This window comes from Lutra lutra, chromosome 5, assembly GCF_902655055.1.
Source record: "Lutra lutra chromosome 5, mLutLut1.2, whole genome shotgun sequence".
Classification (NCBI taxonomy): Eukaryota; Metazoa; Chordata; class Mammalia; order Carnivora; family Mustelidae; genus Lutra; species Lutra lutra.
In genome coordinates, this window is record NC_062282.1 from 72,014,836 (window position 1) to 72,027,485 (window position 12,650).

Consider the following 12,650-nt stretch of genomic DNA (forward strand, 5'->3'; position numbering starts at 1 on the left):
AAAGTGAATCCAAAGCGACGGGAAGATAGACCACGGGGGGAGGGGCCGGCTCCCGGCAAGCGGCGGAGCAACGGAGCAACGGAGCACAAAATCAGGACTTTTAAAAGTCTGTTCCGCTGAGGGACATCGCTCCAGAGGCTTAACCGGGGTGAAGCTCAGGCGGGGTCAGCGCGGCCTCAGGTCCCACAGGGTCACAGAAGGATCGGGGGTGGCTGAGTGTCGCAGAGCTCACAGGTATTAGAACGGGGAAGCCGGCTACAGAGACAGAGCCGAGTAGTGAGCTCTAAGCTCGGGGTTACCTTGAACCGGTCGCAGGCTCGGTCAGCTCGGAGCGCGGCCAGAGGCAGGGTGACGGGAGTAATTGGGCGCTGTTCTCTGAGGGCGCACTGAGGAGTGGGGCCCCAGGCTCGGCTCCTCCAGGCCGGAGACTGGGAGGCCGCCATCTTCATTCCCGCCCTCCGGAACTCTACGGAAAGCACTCAGGGAACAAAAGCTCCCGAAAGCAAACCCTAGCGGATTACTCAGCCCGGTCCCGGGTAAGGGGTAAGGGCGGTGCAACTCCGCCTGGGGCAAAGACACTTGAGAATCACTACAACAGGCCCCTCTGCCAGAAGATCAACAAGAAACCCAGCCAGGACCAAGTTCACCTACCAAGGAGTGCAGTTTCAATACCAAGGAGAGCAGCGGAATTCCAGAGGAGGAGAAAGCAAAGCATGGAACTCATGGCTTTCTCCCCATGATTCTTTAGCCTTGCAGTTAATTTAATTTTTTTTTCTTTTTCAATTTTTTTTCTTCTTCTGCTAAATTTTTTTAACTTTTACCCTTTTCTTTTTTAACGTTTTTTAACTAGTTTATCTAAAATATATATATATATTTTTTCCTTTTTATATTTTTTCTTTATTGGTTTTCTTTTTTTAATTGTTTCTTTCTTTTTTTTTTTTTTTTTTTTTTTTTTTTTTTTTTGCTTTCTGAACCTCTTTTTATCCCCTTTCTCCCCCCTCACGATTTGGGATCTCTTCTGATTTGGCTAAAGCATATTTTCCTGGGGTTGTTGCCACCCTTATAGTATTTTACTTGCTCCTTCATATACTCTTATCTGGACAAAATGACAAGGCGGAAAAATTCACTACAAAAAAAAGAACAAGAGGCAGTACCGAAGGCTAGGGACCTAATCAATACAGACATTGGTAATATGTCAGATCTAGAGTTCAGAATGACGATTCTCAAAGTTCTAGCAGGGCTCGAAAAAGGCATGGAAGATATTAGAGAAACCCTCTCGGGAGATATAAAAGCCCTTTCTGGAGAAATAAAAGAACTAAAATCTAACCAAGTTGAAATAAAAAAATCTATTAATGAGGTGCAATCAAAAATGGAGGCTCTCACTGCTAGGATAAATGAGGCAGAAGAAAGAATTAGCGATATAGAGGACCAAATGACAGAGAATAAAGAAGCTGAGCAAAACAGGGACAAACAGCTACTGGACCACGAGGGGACAATTCGAGAGATAAGTGACATCATAAGATGAAACAACATTAGAATAATTGGGATTCCAGAAGAAGAGGAAACAGAGAGGGGAGCAGAAGGTATATTGGAGAGAATTATTGGAGAGAATTTCCCCAATATGGCAAAGGGAACAAGCATCAAAATCCAGGAGGTTCAGAGAACCCCCCTCAAAATCAATAAGAATAGGTCCACACCCCGTCACCTAATAGTAAAATTTACAAGTCTTAGTGACAAAGAGAAGATCCTGAAAGCAGCCCGGGAAAAGAAGTCTGTAATGTACAATGGTAAAAATATTAGATTGGCAGCAGACTTATCCACAGAGACCTGGCAGTCCAGAAAGAGCTGGCATGATATATTCAGAGTATTAAACGAGAAAAACATGCAGCCAAGAATACTATATCCAGCTAGGCTATCATTGAAAATAGAAGGAGAGATTAAAAGCTTCCAGGACAAACAAAAACTAAAAGAATTTGCAAATACCAAACCAGCTCTATAGGAAATATTGAAAGGGGTCCTCAAAGCAAAGAGAGACCCTAAAAGTAGTAGATCAGAAAGAAACAGAGACAATATACAATAACAGTCACCTTACAGGCAATACAATGGCACTAAATTCATATCTCTCAATACTTACCCTGAATGTTAATGGGCTAAATGCCCCAATCAAAAGACACAGGTTATCAGAATGGATAAAAAAACAAAACCCATCTAGATGTTGCCTACAAGAAACTCATCTTAAACCCGAAGACACCTCCAGATTTAAAGTGAGGGGGTGGAAAAGAATTTACCATGCTAATGGACATCAGAAGAAAGCAGGAGTGGCAATCCTTATATCAGATCAATTAGATTTTAAGCCAAAGACTATAATAAGAGATGAGGAAGGACACTATAACATACTCAAAGGAACTGTCCAACAAGAAGATCTAACAACTTTAAATATCTATGCCCCTAACATGGGAGCAGCCAACTATATAAACCAATTAATAACAAAATCAAAGAAACACATCGACAATAATACAATAATAGTAGGGGACTTTAACACTCCCCTCACTGAAATGGACAGATCATCCAAGCAAAAGATCAACAAGGAAATAAAGGCCTTAAATGACACACTGGACTAGATGGACATCACAGATATATTCAGAACATTTCATCCCAAAGCAACAGAATACACATTCTTCTCTAGTGTACATGGAACATTCTCCAGAATAGATCACATTCTTGGTCCTAAATCAGGTCTCAACCATTATCAAAAGATTGGAATCATTCCCCGCATATTTTCAAACCACAATGCTCTGAAGCTAGAACTCAATCACAAGAGGAAATTTGGAAAGAACCCAAATACATGGAGACTAAACAGCATCCTTCTAAAGAATGAATGGGTCAACCAGGAAATTAAAGAAGAATTGAAAAAATTCATGGAAACAAATGATAATGAAAACACAACGGTTCAAAATCTGTGGGACACAACAAAGGCAGTCCTGAGAGGAAAATATATAGCAGTACAAGCCTTTCTCAAGAAACAAGAAAGGTCTCAAATACACAACCTAATCCTACACCTAAAAGAGCTGGAGAAAGAACAAGAAAGAAAGCCTAAACCCAGCAGGAGAAGAGAAATCATAAAGATCAGAGCAGAAATCAATGAAATAGAAACCAAAAAAACAATAGAACAAATCAACGAAACTAGGAGCTGTTTCTTTGAAAGAATTAATAAGATCAATAAACCCCTAGCCAGACTTATCAAAAAGAAAAGAGAAAGGACCCAAATAAATAAAATCATGAATAAAAGAGGAGAAATCACAACTAACACCAAAGAAATACAGACAATTATAAGAACATACTACGAGCAACTCTATGCAAACAAATTTGACAATCTGGAAGAAATGGATGCATTCCTAGAGACATATGAACTACCACAACTGAACCAGGAAGAAATAGAAAGCCTGAACAGACCCATAACCAGTAAGGAGATTGAAACAGTCATCAAAAATCTCCAAACAAACAAAAGCCCAGGGCCAGATGGCTTCCCGGGGGAATTCTACCAAACATTTAAAGAAGAACTAATTCCTATTCTCCTGAAACTGTTCCAAAAAATAAAAATGGAAGGAAAACTTCCAAACTCATTTTATGAGGCCAGCATCACCTTGATCCCAAAACCAGACAAGGATCCCATCAAAAAAGAGAATTACAGACCAATATCCTTGATGAACACAGATGCAAAAATTCTCACCAAAATACTAGCCAATAGGATTCAACAGTACCTTAAAAGGATTATTCACCACGACCAAGTGGGATTTATTCCAGGGCTGCAAGGTTGGTTCAACATCTGCAAATCAATCAATGTGATACAACACATTAATAAAAGAAAGAACAGGGATGCCTGGGTGGCTCAGTTGGTTAAGCAGCTGCCTTCGGCTCAGGTCATGATCCCAGCGTCCTGGGATCGAGTCCCACATCGGGCTCCTTGCTCGTCTGGGAACCTGCTTCTCTCTCTGCCTCTGCCTGCCATTCTGTCTGCCTGTGCTTGCTCTCTCTCCCTCTCTCTCTCTGACAAATAAATAAATAAAATCTTAAAAAAGAAAAGAAAAGAAAAGAAAGAACAAGAACCATATGATACTCTCCATAGATGCTGAAAAAGCATTTGACAAAGTACAGCATCCCTTCCTGATCAAAACTCTTCAAAGTGTAGGGATAGAGGGCACATACCTCAATATCATCAAAGCCATCTATGAAAAACCCACCACAAATATCATTCTCAATGGAGAAAAACTGAAAGCTTTTCTGCTAAGGTCAGGAACACGGCAGGGATGTCCGTTATCACCACTGCTATTCAACATAGTACTAGAAGTCCTAGCCTCTGCAATCAGACAACAAAAGGAAATTAAAGGCATCCAAGTTGGCAAAGAAGTCAAACTATCACTCTTCGCAGATGATATGATACTATATGTGGAAAACCCAAAAGACTCCACTCCAAAACTGCTAGAACCGGTACAGGAATTCAGTAAAGTGTCAGGATATAAAATCAATGCACAGAAATCAGTTGCATTTCTCTACACCAACAACAAGACAGAAGAAAGAGAAATTAAGGAGTCAATCCCATTTACAATTGCACCCAAAACTATAAGATACCTAGGAATAAACCTAACCAAAGAGACTAAGAATCTATACACAGAAAACTATAAAGTACTCATGAAAGAAATTGAGGAAGACACAGAGAAATGGAAAAATGTTCCATGCTCCTGGATTGGAAGAATAAATATTGTGAAAATGTCTATGCTACCTAAAGCAATCTACACATTTAATGCAATTCCTATCAAAGTACCATCCATTTTTTTCAAAGAAATGGAACAAATAATCCTAAAATTTATATGGAACCAGAAAAGACCTCGAATAGCCAAAGGAATATTGAAAAAGAAAGCCAAAGTTGGTGGCATCACAATTCTGGACTTCAAGCTCTATTACAAAGCTGTCATCATCAAGACTGCATGGTACTGGCACAAAAAGAGACACATAGATCAATGGAACAGAATAGAGAGCCCAGAAATAGACCCTCAACTCTATGGTCAACTAATCTTCAACAAAGCAGGAAAGAATGTCCAATGGAAAAAAGACAGCCTCTTCAATAAATGGTGTTGGGAAAATTGGACAGCCACATGCAGAAAAATGAAATTGGATCATTTCCTTACACCACACACAAAAATAGACTCAAAATGGATGAAGGATCTCAATGAAGAAAGGAATCCATCAAAATCCTTGAGGAGAACACAGGCAGCAACCTCTTCGACCTCAGCCGCAGCAACATCTTCCTAGGAACATCGCCAAAGGCAAGGGAAGCAAGGGCAAAAATGAACTATTGGGATTTTATCAAGATCAAAAGCTTTTGCACAGCAAAGGAGACAGTTAACAAAACCAAAAGACAACTAACAGAATGGGAGAAGATATTTGCAAATGACATATCAGATAAAGGGCTAGTGGCCAAAATCAATAAAGAACTTAGCAAACTCAACACCCAAAGAACAAATAATCCAATCAAGAAATGGGCAGAGGACATGAACAGACATTTCTGCAAAGAAGATCCAGATGGCCAACAGACATATGAAAAAGTGCTCCACATCACTCGGCATCAGGGAAATACAAATCAAAACCACAATGAGATATCACCTCACACCAGTCAGAATGGCTAAAATTAACAAGTCAGGAAATGACAGATGCTGGCGAGGATGCGGAGAAAGGGGAACCCTCCTACACTGTTGGTGGGAATGCAAGCTGGTGCAACCACTCTGGAAAACAGCATGGAGGTTCCTCAAAATGTTGAAAATAGAACTACCCTATGACCCTGCAATTGCACTGCTGGGTATTTACCCTAAAGATACAAACGCAGTGATCCGAAGGGGCACGTGCACCCGAATGTTTATAGCAGCAATGTCTACAATAGCCAAACTATGGAAAGAACCTAGATGTCCATCAACAGACGAATGGATAAAGAAGATGTGGTATACATACACAATGGACTACTATGCAGCCATCAAAAGAAATGAAATCTTGCCATTTGCAATGACATGGATGGAACTAGAGGGTATCATGCTTAGTGAAATAAGTCAATCGGAGAAAGACAACTATCATATGATCTCCCTGATATGAGGGAGAGGAGATGCAACATGGGGGGGTTAAGGGGGTAGGAGAAGAGTAAATGAAACAAGATGGGATTCGGCGGGAGACAAACCATAAATGACTCTCAATCTCACAAAACAAACTGAGGGTTGATGCGGGGAGGGGGGCTGGGGGGGTGGGGTTATGGACATTGGGGAGGGTATGTGCTATGGTGAGTGCTGTGAAGTATGCAAACTTGCCGATTCACAGACCTGTACCCCTGGGGATAAAAATATATGTTTATAAAAAATAAAATTAAAAAAAAAATTTCTCATCACAAGAAAAAAAATTCTTTTTTAAAGGTTGTATTTATTTATTTGACAGAGAGAGAGCTTACAAGGAGGCAGAGAGGCAGACAGAGAGGGGGAAAGCAGGCTCCCTGCCAATCAGAGAGCCTGATGCAGGGCTGGATCCCAGGACCCCAAGATCATGACCCGAGCCAAAGGCAGAGGCCCAACCCACTGAGCCACCCAGGTACCCCAAGAAAAAAATTTTTAAACTATTTATAGTGGTTGATGTTAACTAGACTGTGGTGATCCTTTTGTGATATATGCAAATGTGAATTATTATGTCATATACCTGAAACTAAACACATATATGTCAATTATATATCTCAATTTTTTAAAAACTCAAAGGCACCTGGGTGGCTCAGTTAAATGGCCGACTCCTGATTTCAGCTCAGGTTGTGACCTTAAGGTTGTGAGACTGAGCTCCATATTGGACTCCAAACTGGTCAGGGAGCCTGCTTGAGATTGTCTCTTTCCCTCTCCCTCTGCACCCCCCGCTATCCCTCTCCTGCAAGAAGGAAGGAAAGAAAGAAAGAAAGCTAGCTCAAAGAGATTTGCACAAAGTGTCATTGGAAGTGGCAAGAGAAAGGAGCAAAACAGCCTCAGTGAAATGAATAGCTGATTTCTCCTTAAGAACAGTGGAGGCCAGAGGCAGTGGGATAATAAACTAAAAGTAATTATTAACTGGAAGTTAACTAAAAGTTATTAACTAAAAGTTAAAAGACTGCAACCAAGAATTCAATATCCAATAAAACTATTCTTCAAAAACAAGAGAAACTAAGACATTCCCAGATCAACAAAAATAGATAATCTGTATCAAGTAGACATGTCCTGTAATACTAAAAGAATCTTTTAGGTTGAAATGAAAGGAAACAAAACTTAAATCCACATGAAGAAATAAATATCTCCAGTAAAGGTAAACATATAGGTAACATAAAAGTATAAATGTATTTTGGTCTGTTTTCCTATCTGATTTAAAAGATAACTGCATTAGAGCTCACAGAGGAGCAAGATGGGAGAGGAGAAAGAGACCTAAATTCCCTCTGATCCCAGGAATTCAACTAAACAGTTTTCAGACCATTAAACCAATAGTTTTCAAACCATTCTGAACACCTAGGAACTCCATAGGAGATGGAAGAATAGCAGCAACTCTATGAATGGAAAAGGACCACTTTTTGGAAGGCAGGATGTGCAGAGAAGGGAATCTGAGGTGATATATGGAAAGACAGACGCGGTGGGGGGGGCAGCTCCTGGGAAGTAAGAGAGCACCAAAGCACAGGTTGGAACTTTTACAAGTCTGCTCCACAGAGGGATGTTGCTCCAGTGGCTAAGCAGTGGGTGGAACCCTTGCTGGGACAGTGTTTCAGGACCCTCAAGGTCACAGAAAGACTGTGGGTGCCTGAGTGTGGCAGAGCTTCCAAGTATTGAAGCAGGGAAGCCAGCTGCAAAGACAGAGCCAAGGAGAGGGCTCCCAGCTTGGGCTTACCTTAAACCGAGATCCGAGGGACAGTCGGTCACAGGCCAGGTGAGCTCGGAGTGCAGCCAGAGACCAGGGAAATGGGAGGGACTGACTGCTTTTCTCTGAGGGTGCACTGAGGAGCGGGGTCCCCAGCTCTCAGCTCCTATGGGGCTGGAGATTGGGAGGCCGCCATTTTCATTCCCGTCCTCCAGAACTCTACGGAAAGCATTTAGGGAACAAAAGCTCCCGCTGCGAACCCCAGCAGGTTACTTAGCCTGGCCCCTGGCAAGGGCGTGCAATTCCGCCTCAGGCAAAGACAACTTGAGAATCACTGCAACAGGCCCCTCCCCCAGAAGACTAGCAAGAACACCCAGCCAAGACCAAGTTCACCAATCAATGAGAAATGCAAAACTCCAGTGGTAGGAGAAAACAGCACATAGAATTCATGGCTTTTTCCCCATGATTCTGTAGTCTTTCAGAGTTATTTTTTTTATTTTCTTTATGTTTTCCTTTTTTTTTTTTTAATTTTTCTTCTTTCCTTTTTCAACCAACATCTTATCAATTCCTTTTTAAAAATATTTTTTAATTTTCATTTTTGCAGTCATATTCTATCCCTTCATCGTACATATATAAGTTTTTCATTCCTTTAAATTTTGGGATACAGTTTTATCTAATAAACCAAAATATACCCCAAATCTAGTGTTATGGCTTTGTTCTAGTCTCCCGCCTGATCACTTTCTCTCCCCACCCCATTTTTTTTAACTTTTGTTTTCTCTTTTTTCAACACACTTCTTATCAGTTCCTTTTTAAAATCCTTTTTAATTTTCATCTTTACAGTCATATTCCATCACTTCATCATATTCACCCATATATATATTTTTTTCTTTCTTTAAAATTTTAGGAGGCAGTTTCTTCTAACAGACCAAAATACACCCAAAATCTAGGGTGTGGCTCTGTTCTATTCACCAGCATGGTCATACTCTTTTTCTCTTTTTTTTTTTTTCCCTTTCTTCCTCCCCCTCCCCCCAGTTTTAGGTCTCTTCTGATTTGTTTAGTGTGTATTTTTCTAGGGTTGTTTTTACCCTTTTAGCATTTTGTTCTCTTGTTCATCTATTCTCTGGACAAAATGACAAAATGGAAAAATTCTCCTCAAAAAAAAGAACAAAAGGCAGTACTGAATGCCAGGGACATAATCAATACAGGCATTAGTAAGGTGTTGGAACTAGAGTTCAGAATGATGATTATAAAGAGGCTAGCTGGGCTTGAAAAAAGCGTAGAAGATACTAGAGAATCCCTTTCTGGAGAAATAAAATCCCTTTCTGCAGAAATAAAAGAACTAAAATCTAACCAAGTTGAAATAAAAAAAAAAACTATTAATGAGGTGCAATCAAACATGGAGGCTGTTACTGCTAGGATAAATGAGGCAGAAGAGAGAATTAGTGATATAGAAGACCAAATGATAGAGAATAAAGAAGCTGAGAAAAAGAGACATAAACAACTACTGGATCACAAGGGGAGAATTCAAGAGACAAGTGATACCACAAGACAAAAAAATATTAGAATAATTAGGATCCCAAAAGAAGAAGAAAGAGAGGGGCAGGAAGTATATCAGACAAATTAAACCAGAGAACTTCCCTAATCTGGGAGAAGGAAACAGGCATCAAAATCCAGGATGCACAAAGAAACCCCCTCAAAATCAATAAAAATAGGTCAACACCCCCGTCATCTAATAGTAAAAATTACAAGTCTCAGAGACAAAGAGAAAATCCTGAAAGCAGCTTAGGACAACCTACAAAAGTAGGTTATTAGAGTGTACTCTAATATTAGAAATATTAGAGTGTACTAATCTTTTTACTAATTTACTTTTTTTTTACTAATTTTTTTACTAGTTACTAATTTTACTAATTTTTTACTAATTTACTTTTTACTAATACTTTTGTAACTTACAAAAGTAGAATATCAGATTGACAGCAGACCTATCCACAGAGACCTTAGCAGGCCAGAAAAGACTGGCATGATATAGTCAGAGCACTAAATGAGAAAAATATGCAGCCAAGATTACTATATGCAGCTAGGCTGTCATTGAAAATAGAAGGAGAGATAAAAAGCTTCCAGAACAAACAAAAATTAAAGGAATTTGCAAACACCGAACCAGTCCTACAGGAAATACTGAAAGGGGTATTCTAAGCAAAAAGAGAGCCTAAAAGTAACATAGACCAGAAAGGAGCAGAGACAGTAATACAGTAACAGTCACATTACAGGCAATCCAATGGCATTAAATTAATATCTTTTAATAGTTACCTCAAATGTAAATGAGCTTAAAGCCCCAATCAAAAGACACACGGTATCAGAATGGATAAAAAAAAATAAGACCAATCAATATGCTGTCTGCAAGAGACCCATTTTAGACCCAAAGACACCTCCAGATTTAAAGTGACGGGGTGCCATTTACCATGCTAATGGACATCAAAAGAAAGCTTCAGTGGCAATCCTTATGTCAGACAAATTAGATTTTAAACCAAAGAATATAATAAGAGATAAAGAAGGACACCTTATCATACTTATAAGGGTCTATCCAACAGGAAGATCAAACAACTTTAAATATCTATGTCCCTAAAACAGGAGCAGCCCATTATATAACCCAACTAATAATAAAATCAAAGAAACACAACAACAATAATACAATAATAGTAGGGGACTTTAACACCCCCCCTCACTGAAATAGATCATCTAAGCAAAAGACCAACAAGGAAATAAAGGCTTTAAATGATGCACCGGATAAGATGGACTTCACAAATATATTCAGAATATTCCATCCCAAAGCAACAGGATACACATTTTTTTCAAGTGCCCATGCACTTTTTTAAGAAAGTGCACTTTCTCCAGAAGAGATCACATCCTGGGTCACAAATCAGGACTCAACTGGTACCAAATTAGTATGTGGACCAATATTTTTGGACCTTGAATATTTTTGGACCACGCTTTGAAACTAGAACTCAATCACAAGAGGAAAGTTGGAAAGATCGCAAATACCTGGAGGCTAAAGAACATCGTACTAAAGAATGAATGGGTCAACCAGGAAATTAAAGAAGAATTTTAAAAATTCATGGAAACAAATGAAAACACAACTATTCAGGGACGCCTGGGTGGCTCAGTGGGTTAAGCCTCTGCCTTCGGCTCGGGTCATGATCTCGGGGTCCTGGGATCGAGTCCCGCATCGGGCTCTCTGCTTGGCGGGAGGCCTGCTTTCTCCTCTCTCTCTCTCTCTGCCTGCCTCTCTGCCTGCTTGTGATCTCTGGCTGTCAAATAAATAAATAAAATCTTAAAAAAAAAAAAAAGCACAACTATTCAAAATCTGTGGGATGCAGCAAAGGTGATCCTAAGAGGAACGTATATAGCAATACAAGCCTTCCTCAAGAAACAAGAAGGATAAAAATTTTAAAAAGTAAGAAACAAACAAACAAATAAACAAGAAGGGCCTCAAATGCATAACCCAACCCTACACCTAAAGGAGCTGGAGAAAAAACAGCAAATAAATCCTAAACCCAGCAGGAGAAGAGAAATAATAAAGATCAGAGCAGAAATCAATGAAATAGAAACCAAAAGAGCAGTAGAACAGATCAACGAAACTAGAAGCTGGTTCTTGGAAAGAATTAATAAGATTGATAAACCCCTGGCCAGACTTATCAAAAAGAAAAGAGAAAGAACCCAAATTAATACAATCATGAATGAAAGAGGAAAGATCACAACCAAAACTAAAGAAATATAAATAATTATGAGAACATATTAGGAGCAACTATATGCCAGCAAATTAGACAATCTGGAAGAAATGGATGCATTCCTAGAGATGTATAAACTACCAAAACTGAATCAGGAAGAAATAGAAATCTGAATAGACCCATAACCAGTAAGGAAATTGAAGCAGTCATCAAAAATCTCCCAACAAACAAGAGCCCAGGGCCAGACAGCTTCCCAGGGGAATGCTACCAAACATTTAAAGAAGAATTAATACCTATTCTCCTGAAACTGTTCCAAAAAATAGAAATGGAAAGAAAACTGCCAAACTCATTCTACCAAGCCAGCATTACCTTGATCCCAAAACCAGACAAAGACCCCATCAAAAAGGAGAATTACAGACCTTAATGAGCACAGATGCAAAAATTCTCACCAAAATACTATCCAATAGGAGCCAACAGTACATTAAAAGGATTATTCACCATAACCAAGTGGGATTTATTCCTGAGCTGCAAGGTTGGTTCAACATCCGCAAATCAATGTGATACAATACATTAATAAAAGAAAGAACAAGGGGCGCCTGGGTGGCTCAGTGGGTTAAGGCCTCTGCCTTCAGCTCAGGTCATGATCCCAGGATCCCGGGATCGAACCCTGCATCGGGCTCTCTGCTCAGCAGGGAGCCTGCTTCCTCCTCTCTCTCTGCCTGCCTCTCTGCCTACTTGTGATCTCTGTCTGTCAAATAAATAAATAAAATCTTTTTAAAAAAGAAAGAAGAAGAACCATATGATCCTCTCAATAAATGCAGAAAAAGCATTTGGCAAAGTACAACATCCATTCTTGATCAAAACTCTTCACAGTGGGGGCACAGGTGGCTCAGTCAGTTAAGAATCTGTCTTCAGCTCAGGTCATGATCCCAGGGTCCTGGGATTGAGCCCCTTATGGGCTCCCTGCTCAGCAGGGAGCCTGCTTCTCCCTCTCCAGCTCCCCGTGCTTGTGTTCCCTCTCTCGCTATCTCTCTG